The 23,244-nt window shown below is 33.7% G+C and overlaps 1 pseudogene; it reads right to left on the reverse strand.

Moving 5' to 3' along the window:
- Positions 1–3,560: 3,560 nt before the first annotated feature.
- On the reverse strand, positions 3,561–4,254 carry LOC149540091 (large ribosomal RNA subunit accumulation protein YCED homolog 1, chloroplastic-like; annotated as a pseudogene).
- Between the last annotated feature and the right edge of the window lie 18,990 nt (positions 4,255–23,244).

Genomic DNA, 23,244 nt, shown 5'->3' on the forward strand with positions numbered 1-23,244 from the left:
GTACCTCATCGAGCCTTTTGTTGGGACCCAAATCTACTTTCAATAGTAGTTTTTAGGCTTTTAGCTACTCCATAAGTTTATTTTAAGAGGGGATGGGGGAGGGGTGTTAGAGTAATTAGATATTTTCTAATTAACTCTATTCTACTTAAGCTAAACTTAGGCATATAATAATTATTTATTTTATTAATTATTATTATGCAAGCTAGGTTTTACCTTTTAGGATTTTGATCTCCTTTATAAGGATTGATCTCTTTTTAATATTTCATTCATTCAATTCAATTTGTTTATTCATTTTTTCACATTAAGAATATATCATCCTCCATGGATCTAGGAATTCCAACCTCCATAGCTTTTGCTTCTTTCTTTCTATGACAGGTGTTTGTATGCTATGTGTGTGTGTGTGTGTGTGTGTGTGTGTGTGTGAGAGAGAGAGAGAGAGCCATATATAGTATTAAGGGGATCTATGGAAAGTATCTTAAGGGGATGTAGAGAGAGATAACTTCTTAAAAGAACCTATAGACATTGTCTTAATGGGACTTAAAGAGATATTCTTAAGGGTGTCTAGAGATAGTGACTTAAGGGGATCTAGAGAGAGATGGGACCTTAAGAGGATCTAAGGGGATACATAAAGAGGGGAATAGATAAGAGTTCCTAGGTACATTAAAAAGATTTATATAATGTACAAAGAGAGTTTTAAATAGTTGTCTACAAAGAGATGGTTCTTTAAATTATTAAGGGGATTCTTATGTCCACATGTTGTTTGAACATAACATGCAAACTAAGGCTTCTTACATCAATTGGATTATATTAGATCATAGAATATCCTATAATGTCATAATAGAATATATTATACATAATATACCCTATTGTATGTGTTAGTGAAATAGGATCTATTACTATATTCTGTAACTTGTAATAGCACTTGTAGATATTTTATGTGTTTTTCGAGTTATTATATGAATGAATATATATATGAAATAAAGAGGCATGTCTCTTTAATATATTAACCTACATTAGTTATAGTTATAATACAAGTAATATATTCTAAATATATTATAATGGTTATATATATATAACATAAGTTAATTATTCCATATATAATATCTGCCATATATTATTTATATATCTCATATATATAATATAATTTATCCGACAAAATTATAACATTAACACTCCCTCTTAATGAAGAAGGATAAAACACATAGATATTATACCATAGGTAATATTTTAAAAATAATACATATAGGAAATCTTTGATCAGAAGATTTCTAGAATATGATATCATGTAAGTATTGGCCTATCAGAATATCAACATATGATATTCACCAATTACTATTTGATATCATATTTGGTAACATGAGCATTGGCCTATCAGAATATCAATCAAATGATATTCACCAAATACTCTAAGTATCAGAACATCAACTAAATGATATCCACCAAGTACTTAATGTGGTAATGGCCTATCAAAATATTAGGGCATGATATACACCAAGTATCGAAAATATATCTATACAAACAACTTGTAGATAATCAAATTAATGATATCAACTACCTAGTTGTTGATTTACAAGATAAAGCCCTTACATGAAACACTTTCACAAAAAATGAATCATGCTAAAAGTTATTGTAAGGACGTCACTTTACAACAACTTCTCCTAATACAAGTGATAATCATTTAGAAGTTGTCACTTCTTCATGATGTACACAGGGGATAGGCTCAAATATGTATGACATCAAAAGTTCCCATGAAGTCTCCATGAATACTATCATGCGGTGTTGTCACAACATTCACCATAAAACATGTTAGAGAATAAGGTTTCTCCCTCTTAGTTTGATATCACCTTTTCTAACATCTTAGAAAAAAATTCTTTCCGATGAAGTGTCAAACTTCCTTTGAATCTGTTATCATCCTTCTAACCTCTTGGTAGCAAGTCATGTAATGCTTCCCTAGTTCAATAGGTATCCTGATAGCATAAGGTCTTCCAGCCTAAAAACATGAGACTTTATCCCATGAATCATAATCCTTTAGCTGTTATATTTTCTAACTAGTGGAGAATCCATCAATAAGGTCTACTCCTTTTGAACCAAGATCATCAAAAGTTTGATTGAAGCATTTTATTTTCTGCTCCCACTCTTTCTCCAAGGTTGCCTCTAGTGAACTGTCAAACTCCCTCTCATAATGTCAATCATCAAGGATATTCGCTTCAAGAGACTCAAATTATCCAACCTAGTTGTCAAGTGATTAATGAATCCTAAATCATAGCTTCTTTGAAGCTACTATCATAAGATTGAGTCTGCACAATATTTGGTAGCATGCCTAATGTACCAATCTTCTTTTCCTACAAGAACATCCTCAGAGACAAATGAAAAGATCAAGGCAAATCGCTCTTTATAGTAATTATAAAAATACAAAATAAGAGAGAGACTACAATGAGTAGATACATTCAATACCCGAGGATAATAAATACTTATTTGGAATAATATAAGTTGCTCCAATGAAGGTCCATATGCATCAAATTAGGAAATGCCTCCATGTAAGAATTTGTCAAACAATTTGAGTAGGTCTTTTCTACTCTCATATAAGGACAGTTCAAATGGGAATAGAACATTGGTTATCATTAATAGACCATTGGTAATCATTCCCCCTTACAATGTTAGATTCCCACTCTTATATCGTCGAGTAATTTTGCATCACATCACATAGATTTCATGTTCAATACTCATCCTTGGTACCTCAAAATTGTGATTGATATCACACATATCATACCACTCGTGGCACTGTCAAGGGACTAACATTCACAATGGTTTGAAGATTTTAATATCAATTATTTACCTTGGAAATGCTCATCGATAACTACCATTGAACATTTGTATGAAAAATAATTTGCATCGAGATTCCATCATTGCAAGGAGCGGTGATAACATCTATTTTATGTAGAAATACCAGATCTCACATATTCACGAAAAATTTGCGACTTGCGAATTCAATGATTTTAGATTAACAATTATTTGTATAGTGTTATGATTCATATTATTTCAATAGTAATATGTGATCAGCGACATCCTGCAGTCTTTGCAAACTTGGTTGTATAAATCAAGAAATTTTTCCACGCATATAATTTTGGCTTGCATAATTTAAATTGAGATGGTTGTTATATATGGTAGACTTGTCTCACGCATCACTACAAGTACACATGGAAGATTTTTTGTTTACTTTTAATAAGTTTGCATGCCTTCATAGAAACTATATTTAATTTCTTTTGGATGCCAAGCCAAGGACATGAAAAAAATAGTATAAATCCTCTGTTAGATGCACCTCATCTTGATGTCCTCTAATTCCAATGGTGAAATATATGGACGTCTCCTCTTTTTAGTCATAAACTTGTCTAAAATATATATTAGAATCAATTCTCACCAATTAGTGCAACTTGTAGTTCAACATCTGGAAGATCAGACTTCCTACAATAGTCTTTCACCATTGCCACCAAGTCATGACACCCTTGACACATAAGATTAGCAAGCTGTGTCTCTTATTTGAGGTTCAACGCACCATACACTCACATGTAAATGAACCTCCCTTTGGTTCTCCACTGCTCGCACTCAACCATTGGTATGGTCACATCATCATTCTCTAAATCACTCAAATCTATCTTTGTCATTTGATTTGATTCTACAAAAGGTTTTTTCATTAAGTAGCAAATAGAAATTTGAGAACACACGGTGGGAGGCTTCCTCTGTACACCTGTTGCAGGGTAAAGATATGAATGTGTGAATAAGTCCATGGAGGAGCAAATCTCTCATCTTTTTCTGAGTGGCATCAAGGGAGACGAGGAGGGGTGTCCCTGAGGGATGGAAATAATCCGTGGAGACTCTGGTGGACATGGCCAGACCCATTGATTCTGCCATCAACTTCGATACATGTGAGGATAAATTGGACAGCCCCACCCTCTCGAGAGTGGTGTTATAATCCATATACCCGACGCTCCTCTTCACAATTATGATGCCCTTCCATGGCTCATCAATCACCTCCTCCTCTTTTCCACCCTCCCATTTCTCTACATAGTAAGTCTCGCTTCTGTATTTGGTAGAAAAGCTAACAAATGTGCCTCTTTTTTGCCTCAGCTCACCTGCAGCATATCCATTTCAAGACAGAGAGTAAAGGGGAAGACTGGTGTACTTCCTCGAGGGAAAAAAAGGCTTAGAAGTTTCGAGTGAAACATGAATCAAGTGCCTACTTTTGGCTACCTGCATTTCACTCGCCTCTCTATTGCTTGGTTTGATCTGATATGGTTTTGTATAGTTCACAATGAATTTGGCACAATATTTCTTTGTGTTGTTTTGTACGGCACCACACCCTTGTATGGCTTTTTCATCGATCATTGACTACACTGTCCTCACCGTAATCAATGTGCACTTCACATGGTAGATCTTAGACTCAAGGTCTCTCTCTGCAATGAAAATGCCATTCAATGGATAGCCAATTTTTTCATATCAACTTATTGACCTTATTACTAATCAGGTTTGGGAGTCGCTTGCTCTGATACCATGTTAGTGAAATAGGATTTATTACTGTATTTTGTAACTTGTAATAGCACTTGTAGATATTTTATGTGTTTTCCAAGTTATTATATGAAGGAATATATATATGAAATAAAGAGGCATGTCTCTTGAAGAGACATGTCTCTTTAATATATTAACCTACATTAGTTATAGTTATAATACAAGTAATATATTCTCAATATATTATAATGGTTATATATGTATGTATATATATATATATAAGTTAATTATTCCATATATAATATCTGCCATATATTATTTATATATCTCATATATATAATATAATTTATCCGACAAAATTATAACATTAACAGTATGCATGTAACTTTTTATGCACAATGTACCTTATATAGTGATATAACATAAAGCTAAGGGTTGTTACATAAATACAAATATAATATTCGAAACTAAAGATTTTTTATATATCAAAATTATTCATCTAATTGTTTATACATAATAATTTAGAAGTCTTGTATTGCCATGTAATACACAACTTACTAAAGGTTATTCATACCGAATGAAACATAGTATGTCATAATAGACCCTAAATTAAATAAGGGCTTTAAAGGGTCTTAAGTTGTAATAATGGGTCCTCAAATGCATCATCAAATGAATTATTCTAACTATACTATAACTTTGATACATAATGTAAATTAAAAAATTTTATAATATCTAATTTTAAAAGTAGATCAAGAGATAGAAGTAGTAAGAGACATATCTTTCTTCCTTAAATAGTATCTTACCAATGTATCTTCATGATTCTTTCATTCTTTTTCAACCGATCTTCTTCATGCCCCTTACTTGATCTTTTATTTTTATTTTTCATCACAAATTTATTTGCAAAATCATAAAACATATAATCTAAAACACATTTCTCCTCAAAAGTGTGAATTATCTGATAAACTTGAAATGAAAAACTAAAAAAAAAAAGAATTCTTATTTATATGAAAACATAAATCACAAAAAAAAAAAAACAACTAATAGGCTCGAGATATATTCCACAACAAGTCAAATTGTGATATTATTATCAAGATTCTAAAATATGAATCGATGAGTTTGACCCGAAAACTACACAGTTGAATCTTGATAGCAATATCACAATCCCATAGGTTGATAAGACTTTTGATTGAAAGTACTTAACTACTTTTGATCAAAAGTACCAGGGTAAATATTTTAATCAGGGTAATTTCACACCAAGACTTTCAATCATAACTCACTTTTGATCAAAAGTCAAGAGGTACTTTTGATAAGAAATACTTCTCATCAAAAGTGTCGAAATAGAGATTTTTTGCAAAGGCCATAGGATTTATCATGTTTTCATAGCTTCTAGGCTCAATTAGAATTTTTAGATGGAATTGTGAAGACATGTCGTTTTTCATGATATTAGTAATTGGAACTAGCTTTCTAAGACTATAGATTTGATATATTTTAGTGTTTTTAGCTATATATTTAATATAGGTTTATTACCAAAAAAAAAACCTATGTATTGGATGATAATGGAAAAATAATAAACAAGAGAATTAAAATTCTTTAAAAAAACAAATTATTTGTATTATAGTCCTCTTTCTATCAGAAAAAGAAATTTTCAAACCAGACAAATACAAAACAAGTTACATGCTTAAAAAATAATGTATGTCAAAATTAGCGTTAGGTGAACTTTAAATGTCAAGAAAATATGAGATATCGAGGATAAATACATAAAACCAACTTGATGATCTCAATATGATGTTAAAAATCCAAATTCAAAAGAATTACATTGATATCTATTGTATAAAAAACACATGCATGTCAAAAACAATGTCACTCTTTAAAAATCAAGTTTTCAGCAACATAACAATTTTTATGGGAGCGAAAATAATTGAATCAAATCAATTCTATAACTATATATATATATATAATCTACACAGAAAATCATAGAAGACTCTAATTTACTTCATCTTCAATTTTATGACCATTTAATGGCAATTTGCATTCAAATATGGAAGTATTTTTAAAAATGCAGAGTTTAATGTCCGTTTAGGAAAAAAAGTGTAACCCACTATTGTGGGTTCACCTTGAAACTAAAATTTGTACTAGTTAACTTACCTAATTAGCATTCCTTGCCCATAACATTCTCTAGTTTAACTAATAGAAGAAATCCTCTAACTGTATTTGTCTTACTTACATTGACCAAGCTATCAAAGTTTACATGACAACACCTTCTATGCTAATGCCATCTATGTTCAACTTTTACAAACAAACAACTATTTACAATAGTATTCAAATGGAATGAGTTAGCTCAGGTCTATCTCCCAGTAGAAATAAAATCTCCTAAGCTGGCTAGAATCATGCACATACCTCCTTAAATTCTAGATTATATCCTTTGTCATTTAATTGGCCAACACTTAACAATCTATGTGTTAAACCTTCCACAAGATTAATATAATTTATATTACGCTTACCATTCAAAGAGATAAAACATTTACCTTTTACCAAATAAGGTACACTGTTACTAATGATGACCACACCACCATCAAATTCTTTGAGCTTGACAAACTTACTTATGCCACTGGTCATGTGGTGTATTCATCTAATATCAATGACCCAATCATTGTTGTGATCAAGATGTGAGACTAATTCCTTCTAACCTTTTGTGGTATCTTCCTTGACAAAAACAAATACCATCTCATCCTCATCATTATCCTCTAATTCCTCATTTATCACACCTTCATTTACTACAATGTAGTATTGTTTCTTTCTTTTTTCTTTACATCTTTTGATCTTGTCCTTCTGATCACTATTAGGAAATCTAGAGAAATATTTCCTATCTTGTTACATGAAAAACATTTTAAAGGTAATTTTCCTTCGTACTTATTAGTACCTCTAGGAAATATTCTTGTGAGTAGGGCTTAAAGTTCTTTCTTAAATTGTTCATCATAGACTAAATCAAGCTATCTACAACCACTTGTCTCCTCTTTCTTCCCTATAGATAAATATAGAGAGGCCTTAAAATTTGCTTCAACCCTGGAAAAATTATTATCATAATTTATTAACTCAAAAGCAGTGAGATTTCTAGTTAGTCCATCATGGAGACTTTATCGAAAGTTCTCAACTCATGAATAACATAAAAATCTAATGACATAAGAAGGTAGAAAGGTTCTCAACATTTTACTAACCACATATTCATTGTCAATGGTACTATTGGAACTTCTAATATCAATAACAACTTAGTTTATCCTATGACCATTGTGAGAAATATTTTCTTCATCTACCATTTTCATGTCACCATACATTCCTTTTGAACTATCTACCTTAGCTCTTTGTACATGTACAACTTTTCTATAGACTACGTTAATATTTTCCCAAACCTCATGAGTAGTATCAAGTCCACAAATATCAATAAACTTTGTGTTAAATAAAATACTTATAATGGCTTCTAAGGCTTTAATGCTCTCTAATTGCACCTTTACTTGATCTGCACTAGGTGTCTTGGTAGGTGTAACATATTTGTTGTCATAATGTGTCCAGTGTTGTGGCCCCATTCCTTTGATATAGATATTCATCTGGTCATACCATATGGATTAGTTATCTTTAGAAAAAAAATTGGACCTTCCTTATTCATCATCCTAATCATTTCCTCAAGTTGTTAGGCTTACCACCTATAAGGCCAAGGATCTTATAAAGATTGTAAGTATTATAAGGCCCAAGATTATTGGGGGGCTTTATTAGTAATGTATTAGATTAAAAATTTATCGACTTCATGCCAGATTATTAAACCAAATCAAATATACTCAATTAAACATTTCAATCATTTTCATCCAATGTTAACTTATGAAGCAAAAACAAAAACAACACATGAAAGCATCCACTCAATTATCATAATGACACCAATATTCTTCATGTGCAAACCCTTGGTTAGAGAAAAACCCCATGGTGGGTATTGGTACCCAAAAAAAATGTGCACACTTCTAAAATGTGTCTAGTTATAGGCTTATCCCTCTTAAGATTTTACAATGGTGCCTAGTTAAGAGTAGACAATATTATGAGTCACACAGTTAATGCATTTTCCTTTGGCTCTATTACGATCTTGACCCTATTAGGAGTAACCTCGCAAGAAGATTTATAAATCAAGACAATGAAGCACTTGGTTAAGGGAATTAATCTTTAGATGTATTAGGATCCTATTGACCCTATTAAGAGTGACTTGATTAAGGGCCCTAACTTGGAGAATTTGTTACAATTCAACAAGGAGGATGGTCTAGGAATAACACTTCTCTTCTACTTTTACAAATATAGTAAAGCTCAATTTTTCTTCTTATTATAGAAATCAAACAAACTACTCAACCATATCAACTATTTATGATCCACACACTTGCAAATATAACATTCTAAAATATAAATACAAGCTTCAATTGGTAGGGTGGTTGTAGAGCTATTAAACTAGTGTGGAAAGAACATTACTAATTAGACTAGCATTCACAAACTAAGTACATTAGCTACACTTATGATAGACGAAGGAAACATCATTGAGGTAGGAAAACAAAGAATGGTAAGCTCCCCAAGTGTAACCTTGATTTTATCACTATGGCTAGCGATGGGGGATGTGTGCTCACATTTTCTCAAGCTTCAAGTGGTGAGTCTATGATCAAGCATGGAGGTGGATGAAGGATTCAACAATGGAGGTGTGTATGGATTTTAACATGGTGAGGATGTAAGATGGTTTTGTTTTAGTGGTTAATGGAGCAGTATAAGGTTTCATAGAAGTTGATAAGAATTGTGAGAGAGGAAGGGCTCAATTTATAGGCTAAGGGGTAGTGAGATGGAGAGTCAGGATGTGAGGATGGAGAAAAGGTGAGGAAGGGATATGATGCAAGGAAGGGAGAGCAGATGGATTGTGCTTCTTCAAAGCTCTAGCCTTGTAACAAGTGTCACAAGGGGATTATATGGTCAAAGTGGGAGGTCAAAGGGAATTATGAGGGAGGAGGAGTCTAGAAGAAGGATGTAAGAGGTATTTAAGGGCATTTATGACATGTAAGAGTCATTAATGCTCTTGGATAGGAATGTGAGATGATAGGTGAGACTTTTGACTTTGGCTTGGGTTAGAAAGTCTTAACCCTTTCTTAAAGTTGTGCACATGTTTAGGAGGGGGATTAGGCATAGCTTAGGAGGGGGGTTAGGAGGTAAGTGGCTTAGCTTTGATGGGATGGGTTAGTTAGTCAGCTAAGTGAGGTTAGTATGGGTGAATGGGTTCGATTAGGGTAATGATAGAGTTTAGGGATGGTTAAGGATTTGGGATTGATTTATTAAATGCTATATTTAATAAATGGGGGATGTGGGATTAAATTAAATAGATTTTTGCATTTATTTTAATAGAGGAATGTGGATTTAAGTGATAAATTTATTTTGGCTTATCATTTAATTTTATCAATTGGACTAGACTTAATTTAATTAATTCATTAACTAGGGGATGATTATAAATTAATTAAATATAAAATATTTAATCAATAATGTCTTAAAAGATGACTAAATTATATTACCTAGTGATGTAATTAGATTTAGATGTCTGCATTTTGCCCCTCTTTGACATAGTATTGAAGCAATATTATTTCAAAAAAGTTCGACTATAAGCGATGCGAAGAAGATTTTTAAAAAAACACAATTTCTCTACTCTCAAGTAGAAGTTGAGAGAATGGACTATGTGATGCCCCCTCAAGAAGGTGGCAGGGAGAAAAAATGAGGCTTGGCAACTTCTTGAAAAGTTACAATAAGCTAAGGTGAGAAGGGGGATGTAGAAGGACCCAGGAGGACTAAAAGTGTGTTAAAATGATAAGTAAATTGAAAAAATAATAAGGTTGGAGGAAACGGGGGTCATTGGAGGGATCATAGAGAGAAAGAAAAAACCTTGAGGGGCTATAAGGGGGTCTAGGAAGGCTAGAAAGGGTTATTTGCTCTCATACCTATGACAAGATATTATGATTTTTGAGCTCAGATTTGGAGGATTCAATGGTTGCACAGGGATGACTAAAGTATTGGGAAAACATGGTACAATGAGTACAAACACAGCAAACACTAGACAGATCAATGGGTGCTAAAAATTTTGAATTTTTTATTTTTGCATTTTATATAGTAGCATTCCTAAATTTTAGAAAATGTGTTCTCGCAGGTACAGGTCTAGTGGGATCGCAGTTGACATTAGCAGGATAATGATCCCACAAAAAGGTCTAGAGGGAAGGGTTAAAAAAAGTGGTTAGAAGCCATTTTCATGAGAATGCAAATTTGGCTTGCAGTTATCATGAGAACGTGATTTTGGTTAGAATATTCTACAAGATAGCGATCTAGAACAAGGGAATGCATTTCCAATAGTAAGAATGTCATCTTGCACAATAGGGAGATTTAAGAAAGAGTCAATTCAAGAATGGGGAAAAATTGACTGGCATAGGAAAAGGATAGGATGTGTTCCCACAATAATCTGTAATTGTGGGAATGCGAGGATGTAGATTGGGTAGCAAGAATGGGGGTTAGGGTTGGGTGGGATTAGAAAATGTTAAGGAGAAATTGTTAGAACTAGGAATTACTACAAGAATGCAAAGATGTAGGTTGGGTAGCAAGAATGCAGGTTAGGGTTGGATGGGATTAGAAAATGTTAAGGAGTGATTGTTAGAAATAGGAATTACTAAGAGGGGGGCTGAATTAGTAATTTATAGACTTTAGTCACCAATAGAATATTATTTATTACTTTGAACCATACATAAGAAAGTAATACAACAATAGTAACCATGCACAAAGATAACTCATAACACCATATTTTATTAACTAGGGAAACCTTGGTGAAGGGAAAACCTCAGTGGGGATGGTACCCACTAGATAATATACTGATATATATATGTTCCTTGTTAGAGGATGGACCTTGTTAGGAGTCTCTGTTAGGAGATTCCAACCCTGTTAGAAGTTGTAGTGCAGTAGATGTAAGATGAGCCCACTGCCCAAACATACACTTCCAATTACAAGAAGAGTTCACTGCCCAAACAAGTAAATAGTCTTCAGGAATATAGGTTCTTCCTTAGTTTGATCTTAGATCATAAAATCAACTTCATATAAGTTGCTTCATAGAAAGTTTGCATATCACAATAGCATACAATACTTCCACTTTCTTTTCGCAAGATGTCCTTTGCATAAATACCATGCCTTTTCACAAATTGTTGCTAGTTTCATTAAGACCATGATATACTTTTCCAACTTAGAGTAAACATCTAGGATGTTGGCCCTAATTGGTTAAGCAATTATTTTGTAAATAAAATAATTCCTTTCCTTTAATTTTGTTGTCCTATTTCACTAGTAAAACATGAATATCTTTTTTCCTTATAGTCTGTACTAATGTCCAAGGTTATACAAGTCATCATCAACATGTATACTATATCCTTCTAACTTTTCTAGTCATAATATGACGTTAGTAACAGGTTACATACAAAACAATACATTGTTGTAAACCAAATTCATACTTAGACAATTTTCTGAGTACCAAAAGCTAAGTATCTTTATTTCCAAGGTTTCCTGTAAGCATGTATATCATGTGTTTCCATAAATGAAAAAAATTACATATCTTCTTTAGCCAATTTTCAAAAATCTCCCCCTTTGGCACTGATGGCAACAAAATAGGAAAAATTGGCTAAGTAACAAAAACTTGTCAAAAATAATATAGTAACATTACATTATTCATCTATTACAACTTGTCCATCTTACATATACTCCCCCTTACAATATTATTTCATACCTTAAAATTTTATCTTCTCTCCTCTACATTATTTACAATTTTCTTATTCATCTTCTCCCCCTTTGACATCAATGACAAAGGTTAGAATGTGAAAACTGTCAAAACTATTGTCAAAAACTCTATAAACATCTACCTTAAATTGATAGTATTTTCATATAATCATCAAAACTTGCCTTAAGATTGTTCATACCTTTTGTCCATATATCCTTGGTTGATTTAGTAGAGGTGAGAACTGCACATAGGGCATATGATGCAATCTCAATTGCATTAAGATCAGAGTATAAAAAGTTAGAATAAGTGTCCTCAGTTGTGACACACTCCAACTCTCTCTCTATAATAGATATTTTCAGAGCAATAGATTCTCTAAAATCTGAAAATATTTTCAAAATTTGTTCTTTTTGAATTTCCAATTTCCTAATATAACTATGAATACTGGCCACTTATCCTTCACAGTCATCAACTGTGCTAAAAGGTTGTTGTATCTAGTTAGATAGAGCCTCTAGCTCAGCTTATGTTCAATCTTACTATCAAGATCCTTAGTCAACTTATAAGATAGGGTGCACTTAATGTACAATACTTTGCCATCCTATTGACATTTATGAAGTTCCTTGACACAAGTATCAATATTTATCAAATCATTGTTGATATTCTAACAAATGGTACTAAATAAATTAGCATCATGTGAAATCTTGGCCTTTGACTCTGCCACATTCAAGAAACTTGTAAATTCTTCATAAAAAGACTTCAATACTACTTGTGCCCTCTATTCTAGATCTACCTCTATATACTGGACTGCCAGAGTACTATGTAATTTGTCAATAACCTCCATCAAGGTTCTCTATAGACTCTTCACTTTCCTATTCTTCTCAATAAGCTTGGGCAGAGATGAGATCAAGTCAGTTTGATCATCATAATCAGTTTTTAGGCTAGCAAGTGAAAGCAGAGTAGATGAACTAGATGGTTTAAATTCATCTTCCCTTTTCTTCTTCTTAGTAGCCTCTTTGACTCTTCTCTCTTCTTTCTCTTTTTCTTCCTTCTCTTTTCTTTCTTTCTCTCTCTCTTCTTCCTTCTCTATTCTCTTTTTCTTATCTTCCTCTAATTTCCTCTTCTTTTCTTCCTCAACTCTTTTCTTCATTTCTTCTTCAGGCAATTTCTACTTGGCTTCATCTATCTTTCTCTTTTCTTCTTCTAATAGCCTTTTCTCCTCTTCAATTTTTTTTAATTGTTCTTGAATATCCTCGACATGAGATTCGGGCTATTTTAAACTCTCAAAAGGGTTAGTATCATCAATGTTAATAGTAACATTGGTCTGATCTATTTGCATTGTGTCACCACTTACCGACACTTTGAAGGTTCTAGGTGTAGATGAAGGTGCTTCCTTAGACTTTGTTATCATTTGACTTATAGTTGTAGTTGTTTCACTTCTAATCTTATCATTCTCACCCACCATAAAAATAAATGTCTCACCTTGCTTCTCAAGTAAGGTGTCAGACTGCTCAAAAAGTTCTTGACTTCATCTTTGTCATCAATTTTGCATATAGTCCTTATCATAGACTTCCAAAGTTCTATGTCCTCTTCTCGAGCTGGTGCCTTCTTTACAATGAGTGTGTCATAGACCTTATGATTCATCATGCCTTCAATATCCTTAAGTTTTAGATTATTAGCTATTATATATCTCATAATAGAGATATCAATCTAATCTTTCTCAATATCATTATACATGTCATAAAATTTGTTCATCTAAACAAAGTTCCCTTCATTAGCAATGGATGAATTAATCTTCTCTATCTTTGGCTTCTAGGGTTGTTGAGCTTTACCTATTAACTATTTAGAAGTAGTTACTTTTTATGTCTGTTTAGTTTCTTTTTCTTCTTCGCCGCTAGATTCAACAATTGTCAACAATGTCTTTTGTCTTTTCTCGGATCCATTAGCTTGTTGCTTGACCCTTTTTGTCTTGGTGGTCATAGCTTCCACTAGTCTCTTTGATTTCCTCTTCAATTCACTTGGTTGTACATCTGACACTATAGCATGTGGAATGCTTTATTCCAAAGATGTCTCTGTAATAGACACTGACAAAGGTTACACATATGTTATACCTTGTTTCATAGTCTGTCTAACTACCTATCACTCACTTTCAGTCAACCAAACTTTAATAAAGCTTTCTTTATTTTGTCTCTATCTTCTTGTGAGATGCTTCTCTAAAGATGCATGATGAGTTGATTGGGTAATCTCATCATAAGTTCCAAATCTATACTCAACTTGGTCCTTCTTAGAGTTCAATAATAAATCAATGTATCCAATTTCTATATCATCACTTAATTCATAATAAGGGATCAAGGAATGTTTCCTGAGGTTCTACTACTTGAATATAAGTAAAATCTATACCAACCATAACACATATGGCATCTTTAAATATTTCTACAATTGTAAGTGCAATTCTCAATCTTTGTCTCATTTCATTCTGAAATGTTTTCATTATCAAATTCCCACTATCCAAGATTTTATCTATTGGATTTCTTCTATATACATCTATGATCTTCTCCATTGTACACCTCTCGCTACTCATAATCTTTGTGACTAACAAATATGGAAATCTCTTAAGTACATGAAAAATAAATTATTGATTAGTGACTAAAATCTAAACGTACTATTCTTAGTCCTTTTGATTTTCTCCAAGTTCTTAAGAAGTCATATTCTTAGAATGTCACTAAGGTTGACTTGTTCCTTCTCAATGCATATCTTATAGGTAGCATAGACGAATTCAAGTGACAATTCATCAATCTTAGAACTTGCACATATAGAGTAGGCAATGATTTTGCTCAGGAATCTTACATCATCTTATATAATGGTGTTGATCACAATGGTATTTCCATTATAAACAACTTTTGTGTAGCTCTCAACCTTCTTCTTAACAAGTTTCTCACATATAGGTACACTACCTTGTTTGCTAAGACCAGTTAGCTCATGAATAAGGTTGGCTAAAATATCAACTACATTGCCTTCCATCCATAGCTTTCCATCATGAATTATATTTAATATGATCTGTGTTCACTCATTTGTGTCCAATTCTTGGTTGAAATGATATTTGAATAGGTCTAGTTCTTTCAAATGTTCAAATCTGGGCTTCATAGTCATATCATGGTTAAAGACTAATTCCATATCTTTATTCATATACTCACTCCCAATAGATTCAAACTTTTTGTTTAAGATAACTTCCTACATCTTCTAAATACACTACACTGTTCAATGTAATGGATAATGTAGAATTAGGGTTTCCTTCTATGGGTTTCATGGAAACAACCTTGAATTTCAATCTCTCCTCATTCTCAACATTATGAACTACTAACATATCCATGATTCTAACAAATATAAAATTTATCAAAGAAATTCTGCGAATAAATGATAAAATACCTTTTTTTTCCAAAAATAGGGTTTACTTTGGAATTGACTTATCAAGTCACTTATGAGTGCTCTATGCTTTTGATGTAATCACAATGACATGGTAATCAAATATGTACTTCATTTTATTCATCAATTCAAATTTGCATTAATTGTGTACTTTGCAAACATGAAAAACTTGTCAATTACATTTTGAAATCAATTATCTGCTCAAGATCATCTATCTAATCTTTAGATGCTACCTGAGGTTTACCATAGCTTCCTTCCATCATGATAATGCTCCACAAAACTTCACTCTATGAAATTCTTAGTAAGAACATAATTTCCATCTTCTACTATATAATTAACTTTCTCTGTAATAACAGTAACTCTTAATTCCTTCATAAAAAGTTCTAATAAGCTCCAAATTTCAAGCGAGCTTAGATATTGTCTAAACTTATCTCAATACACCTTTTCCCAACTTCGCTACCCATAATCCAATCTTTGAGTGAATTTCAAATTCTAGTGTTGTGAACAAGCTTAATTCAACTTAGTTGAATCAAACTCAATTACTAACTTTGATCTTCCTATCTCACCATCTTCTAAGTTGTCTTCTAAGATGTCTAATCCTTTTATGAATGCCTCATTAAGTTCTTCTTGAAGTTCATTGACTAAATTTCTTTGTTCCTCATTTTCTTTCTTAGTTTTAGAGTTCCTTTCATGGTTCCTTCTATCATTTCCAACATTTCTTCCATCATTCCTTTTGTTTCCAAAGTTTCTTCCATTGTTCCTTTTGTCTTTGAAGTTTTTTTCCATTCTATAATACTTTATTGTATGTATGAAGTTGTGCATAACTGACATACTGGAGTTCTATTTCTAGGATTCTATTCATCAAGTAGTACATGATAATGTTGACCTATGTGTCCAAAGTTGTTACACTTATAACACATGATTTATCTTCTTTCTTCATAAGTTCTTCCTTCTTTTGATGTCCTTTCATTTGATCTTCTTCTATCTATAGGGTTAGTATTTCCAGACATTCTACTATTCCTTCTATCATTATCATATTAAGGTTTCATACAATCAAATGCTTTATGACCCATACCATGACAATTATGACAATAAAAATCCTTAACATGATTAAATGACTTATTTTTACAATAACTTGCTTTGGTTCATCCAAAATCTCAACTTCCTTGTCTTGTCCAACTTCTTCAAGTTTATCAAAAGATTGACTAGATTCAATCTTATCATCAGATTTAGCTTTTTCTTTTGGATTTAATCTATTTTCAATTTTCTTTGTAGACATGTTAAATAGATAACCAAGACCAATCTTATCATAGGTAGGTCTCTGTATTGACATAGAATCATCAAGCTTTTCTATACTAGAATAAAGCTTCTCAAGTTGTTGCTTGCATTGAGTTAGTTCACCTTTCACAATAGTGTTGAACTTATGAAGTTCTTCATGATCTTCTTTCAATATTTCAAATTCATATGTCTTCTTTGCTAGACTTGCTCTAAGATCTATATTCTTAGTCTTCAAATTAGATTCAACTTTGCTAGGATCATTCTTCAAAGTCAACTTTAGATTGGTAATCTTCATTTCATGCTTCAAGATCTTATACTCTATCTTTAGCTTTGAATAATCATCATCACTAGTTTTAGATTCAGTAGATCCAAGCTTGGATTTGAAATTTTCAATCTTTTACTTCAATTGTCCAATATATACTTTGAAGTATTCATATCTATCCTTCAGTTTATCTCTTTCTTCAATAAGGAGATCAATTTGTTCAAGTGCCTCTTCAAGGTTCTTCATCAACTGTTCCATATCCAAAGGGATCTTAATCAAGTTGTTAAGCCTCTTTTGAGTAACTGAGCTCTAATACCAATTGTTAGAAATAGGAATTACTGAGAGGGGGGTGAATCAGTCATTTACAAACTTTAGTCACCAACTAAATATTATTTATTACTTTTAACCATACATAAGAAAGTAATAAAGTAATACTGAATAGTAACAGTAACCATGCACAAATATAACTCATAACACCATATTTTGTTAACTAAGGAAACCTTGGTCAAGGGAAAACCCAGTTGGGGATGGTATCCACTAGATAATATACTGATATATATGTTCATTTTTAGAGGATGGACCCTATTAGGAGTCAATGAGAAAATTCAATATAGAGAGTTCCTATTAGGAGACTTTGAATCCCTGTTAGGAGATTCCAACCCTATTAGGAGTTGTAGTATAGTAGATGCAAGATGAGTGCACTATCCAAACATGCACTTCCAATTACAAGAAGAGCTCACTGCCCAAACAAGTAATTTGTCTTTGGGAATATAGATTCTTCCTCCGTTCAATCTTAGATCACAAAATCAACTTCATATAAGTTGCTTCACAAAAAGTTCGCATATCATAATAGCACACAATACTTCTTCTTTATTTTCACAAGATGTTCTTTGCATAAATACCATTTCTTTTCACAAATTGATGCTAGGTGGGCTAAGACCATAATATACTTTTTCAACTTAGAGTAAACATCTAGGATGTCGGCCCTTATCGATCAAGTTTAATTTTGCTATCCTATTTCACTGGTAAAACATGAATATCTCTTTTTTGTATAGCCTATACTAATGCCCAAGGTTATACACATCATCATCAATATTTTACTATCTCCATCTAACTTTGTTAGTCATAATATGACATTAGTAACAAGTTACATACAAAACAATACACTATTGTAAACCAAATTCATAATTGGACAATTTTCTGAGTACCAAAATCTAAGTATCTTTATTTCCAAGGTTTCCTATAAGCATATACATCACATGTTTCACTAAATGACAAAAATTACATATATTCTTTAGCCAATTGTCAATAGTGATCCCACTAAAAAATATAGTAGTGGGAATGCTAGGGGAAAGATGGGTCAAAGGAATGCAAACCTACCTACAAGAATGCAAGGGAAAAGTAAGGTACTAAGTGGGTGGAAAAAGGGAGGGTGATGAAACATAGGTAGATATTTTTGGTAAGAGGAGTAGAGGACTAACATGACTGTCACTTTTCTTGATGCAGTGGTCATTGGATGCCTTGGTGTCACAAGAGCAACATGCTGAAGTACTTCACACTAGGGAGCAATTTACACCAAAAAACTAAGTGAGGATCGATGCTATTGAGTTGAGATATCTAGCCAAATTACCCCATACACGGACCTATATGGTGATGGTAACAATGTTATGTGAGCTCTGGCATAACGAAACCAATACATTTCATTTGCTGACAGGCGAGATGATGGTGATGTTAGAGGATATGTACAAGATCTTCTATCTACTAGTATGAGGTATACAAGTGATGGTGACTAGGGAGATCATAGTAGAGGTGGTTGTGCAGTGACTAGTGGGGTCTAGAGTCAAGTTTCATATCCAAAGGGGCCATTTTTCATTAGATGAGCATTTGGATTGGGTGGTTATGGAGCAAATGATATACTTTTATGTATGTGGGCTAGTGTCAGGGTATATTGCCCCAGACACAGGCGATACAAGTGTCATTGGGGTTGATACCAATGATCATGCAGATCATGGATAACAAAGTCTCAGTGGCATGGGGCTCATTGATGTTGGTCGATTTGTATTGGAATCTTCATCAGATAGTATACTAGGGTGTAGGGTCCCACCAAGGGAGGAGTGTAGGATTCCTTACTTTATTACAAGTGTAGGTTTAGAAGCACATTACATCTTTCAAGATGATTGGGTGGAGTGACAATTAGCTAGAGGAGCCTATGGTTTACAACTAGGGTGATCCTCTCACCTATCACCATATAGAAGATGTTTACTCCTAGTGATTCTAGTTGGATGAGATTCAGGTAGTCATATCAAGGCCATACACGAATCTAGGGTCGTGGGCGAAGGAGAGGTAGTAGCTGACACACACTATTTCACCTTGCTTCATTTTTGGTCGATGGGAGTACATTGTTGAGTAGTACCAGTTGAATAGGGTAATGCAACAATTTGGGTGGCCACAAATTACACTAGGAGATCCTGTTTGGTATTAGAGGGTTACTAGACTATCAGTGAAATTATTTGAACCAACTCTCTAGAGGGACGGATTATTACAGTCATGGAGAGACCTAGCTGCAAGATTGGGATTGGTTTGGTATGGTAGTAGATGTAGGCTCCACACAGGAGCACAAGGATGGTATTGAGCATTTGAGACTAGTAAGTCGAGCATAGGTGACGAGAGCAGCGATAATGGTAGGGGAAATTGCCTAAGTAGTGAGGCAAGGGAGATATGAGACCAGGGGCTTGAGATAGTGAGCAGAGACTATGGTCTAGGGGGAGGCACCATAGAGGCAGAGGTGGAGGGAGGTAGAGGAGGATGGGAGGCCACAGCCATAGAGAGGAGAGAGTAGATAGGAGGAGGTGAGGAGGCCACAGGGAGAGAGAAGAGAGGGGGCCTAGGGGCCAATGGGTGGAGAAGGGGGAGGATCATCATCAAGGGAAAGAGATGATGAATTGGTGGGGAGATATGCATCACTATAGCAAACACATAAGGTAACTAGCCAGTTGTTGCAAGATACACAGTAGGAGAGAGACCAGCTTAGAGCTAAGCAGGATTAGTTCCAATAGGAGCATGATGTGGCTCAAGGATAGGCAGACTGAGTAGAGGTTAAGCTGAGGACATTGCAAATAGAGGAAAGGTGGTTGGAGGGGAGATTGGATGTGATGGAGGGGGAGAGGGAAAGGCTATAGGGGAGATTAGAAACTATGAAAGAGGAGAGAGACTAGTTGGTGGTGGAGGTGGTGACTGTGCAGGCAAAAATGGTGGTGGGGGGAGGGGTGGAGGAGCTAGGATGACTAAGAGTGCAGGTGGAAACTTTGAGAGCATAGTTGATGGAAGGGGGTGGTTTGGAGAAGCTGAGATGGATGAGGGGGGAGGTGGAGGACCTTTGAGAGAGAGCAATATTTTATAGAGGGAGGTATCATGTAGTGGTTCCAATGGATCAGATTGAGCACTATAGGTGACTGATATAGTCAGGTATAGATCTCATGCATACATGCATGTCGGGTGGGGAAGAGAATGGATGGAGCAATAGGGCCTCATAGAGGATTTTCAGGTCTCAACACATAGGATAGAGTCATAGGTCTAGGCAGAGCCAGAGGCAAGATAGGGGGTTAGGTGGGAGGAGGGATGAGGCAAAGAGTTTAGGTACTGGTAGAGGGCAGATGAGGCCACCACCAGCAGTGACACAAGGTGCAAAGATGGACCCTTATGCGTCTCATGGCAAGGATGCAATGGATGAGGATGAGGAGTACTGAAATGTTGCATTTTGTGATGATGTAGAGTATTTTGGATGTGTTTTTGTGGGCACAGACTTGATGTATTTGTATGGATATTTGTACTATATGGACACTATAGTTGACTATGATGGACTTTTCTTATTCTTTCATGGATTGATGATGCATTCTTTATTCTTTGAGGATGTGATAAATATATATGAGCATTCTTTAGGGTGGGATATGTATGTATCGAGTATTGTGCCATTTGATTTTTTTACTATATTGTTTTGATTTTCATGGGATGCATGTGGATAGATGTATGAGATGGACTAACATGTGTTATGCAAAATGTGATAGTGAGTTTTGTAGATATAGAATATGGATGATTATAATGATGTTTTGTGATGCTTTGTATATGAGATATATGACATGCATGATGTTACTAACACTTTGTGATGCAAGATGTGATGCCTTCTATATGATGTATGATAAAAAAGAATCTAACTAATGAAATGATTATGTTGATGTAAAAGGGATAAAACTAAAATTAACTTACAAAACTATGATGATGAGAAAGGATGAGAAAAATGAACCTAAAATATGATGATGTAAATGATAATTAAAATGACTGGAAAAACTATGATGATGGAAAAGGATTAAAAATGAACCTAAAACTATGATATTGGAAAAGGATAAAAAATGAATCTAAAACTTTGCTAATGGAAAATGATAAGAAAGAATATTAAAATTATGATGATGGAAAAGGATAAAAAGGAATCTTAAAAATATGATGATGGGAAAGGATGAAAAATGAACCTAAAACTTTGATAATGGAAAACAATAAGGAAGAATCTTAAAATTATGATTATGGAAAAGGATACAACTATGGTAATGGAAATGAACCTAAAATTATGATAATGAAAGTGGACAACTAAAACTATGGTAAAGGATAAAAGTTATGATAAGAAAAATGGATCTAAAACTATGATAATGAAATGAGAAGTTAAAATGAACCATAAAGATTATGATGATGGAAATGATAAGTAACATGGGACTTAAAGAATTATGACAATGCAAAAGATGACTAAAAAATGAAAAATATTATGGGAATGCGGGGAGAGAGGAGTGGACATGATATGAAATGCAAGTAGAATGATAGGGAAACATATGTGGGTATAGGATTTGTAGCATATCAATGATCGATCATAGCCTTGTTGGGGGAAAATAATGTGCACAACTTTGAACAAAATACTTGTAGGATAGGAGATCTAGGGAGATGCGATGGATTAGGGGATCAAAAAGAATGGAAAAGGGGATAGGTTGTTAGATTGGATCTAAGGGGATGAGGTGGAATATGGATAGGATGATAGGAGATAGAGGGATACTTTTAGGAATATAAATTGGTTAGGTAGGTGGGATAGATGTGTGTGGTAAGAAAATGTAGGATTTGATAATACAAATGCAGTAAAAGGGAGATGAATGAGATTTTCTTTTTCATCAAACAAGGTGATGGGATTATGGAATGATGCTTGAAGCTTGAGGGTGGGGTACTTCGTAAAGAAGTACCACCATGTAGTTTGAGCACTTAATTTCATATAGGAATATTGGGTATATGCCAAGGTTCCTAAGAACATCAATTCCTTTACCCCAACATTACATAGGACAGACTCGAACAAGCACACAAGGATTGTCCCAACATGACACATGAATCCCAGAGGAATCAGAATGGAAACAATACTGGATAGTCCACAAGAAAACAATATTTCCCAATTACATTATGTGATCTAAAATGATCACATGGTTGGAACATGCAAGGGTCACATCCAACTGACTTAGAAGCAAAAAAGATCTGATCAAAACCTTTCTCTCTAATTGCCCCATTCATAGTTCACCATGATATAAAAGATCATGGCAACCTTGAGGAGGGAACAACCAAATTTCTTAGAAAAGATACTTCAAGAACCGAAAAGTGAAATCCAATATCAAAAGCAAGAATAAATCCATGAAAAAGTAACCTTTTTCCAAAGAGATTGATAGGACTGGATACTGATGGACCACAATTAGACATGAGGGAGGATGCATCCTTCAAGAACCTATTGGTATTATTTGGGACTTTATGATGAGTTTGGAAACTATAACCTTTCTTAGGACAACTCTTTGATGACAAGGGATTTTTCTATAGGCTCTAAAGAATTACCTAAACCAAAGAGGACTGGAAAAATAGGATATACCAAAAATAGACCAAGATATGTGCAAGGGTCACTATACAAATTTTC

The sequence above is a fragment of the Cupressus sempervirens genome, chromosome 9 (assembly GCF_028749045.1).
Source record: "Cupressus sempervirens isolate cs-2001-9-10 chromosome 9, ASM2874904v1, whole genome shotgun sequence".
Classification (NCBI taxonomy): domain Eukaryota; kingdom Viridiplantae; phylum Streptophyta; class Pinopsida; order Cupressales; family Cupressaceae; genus Cupressus; species Cupressus sempervirens.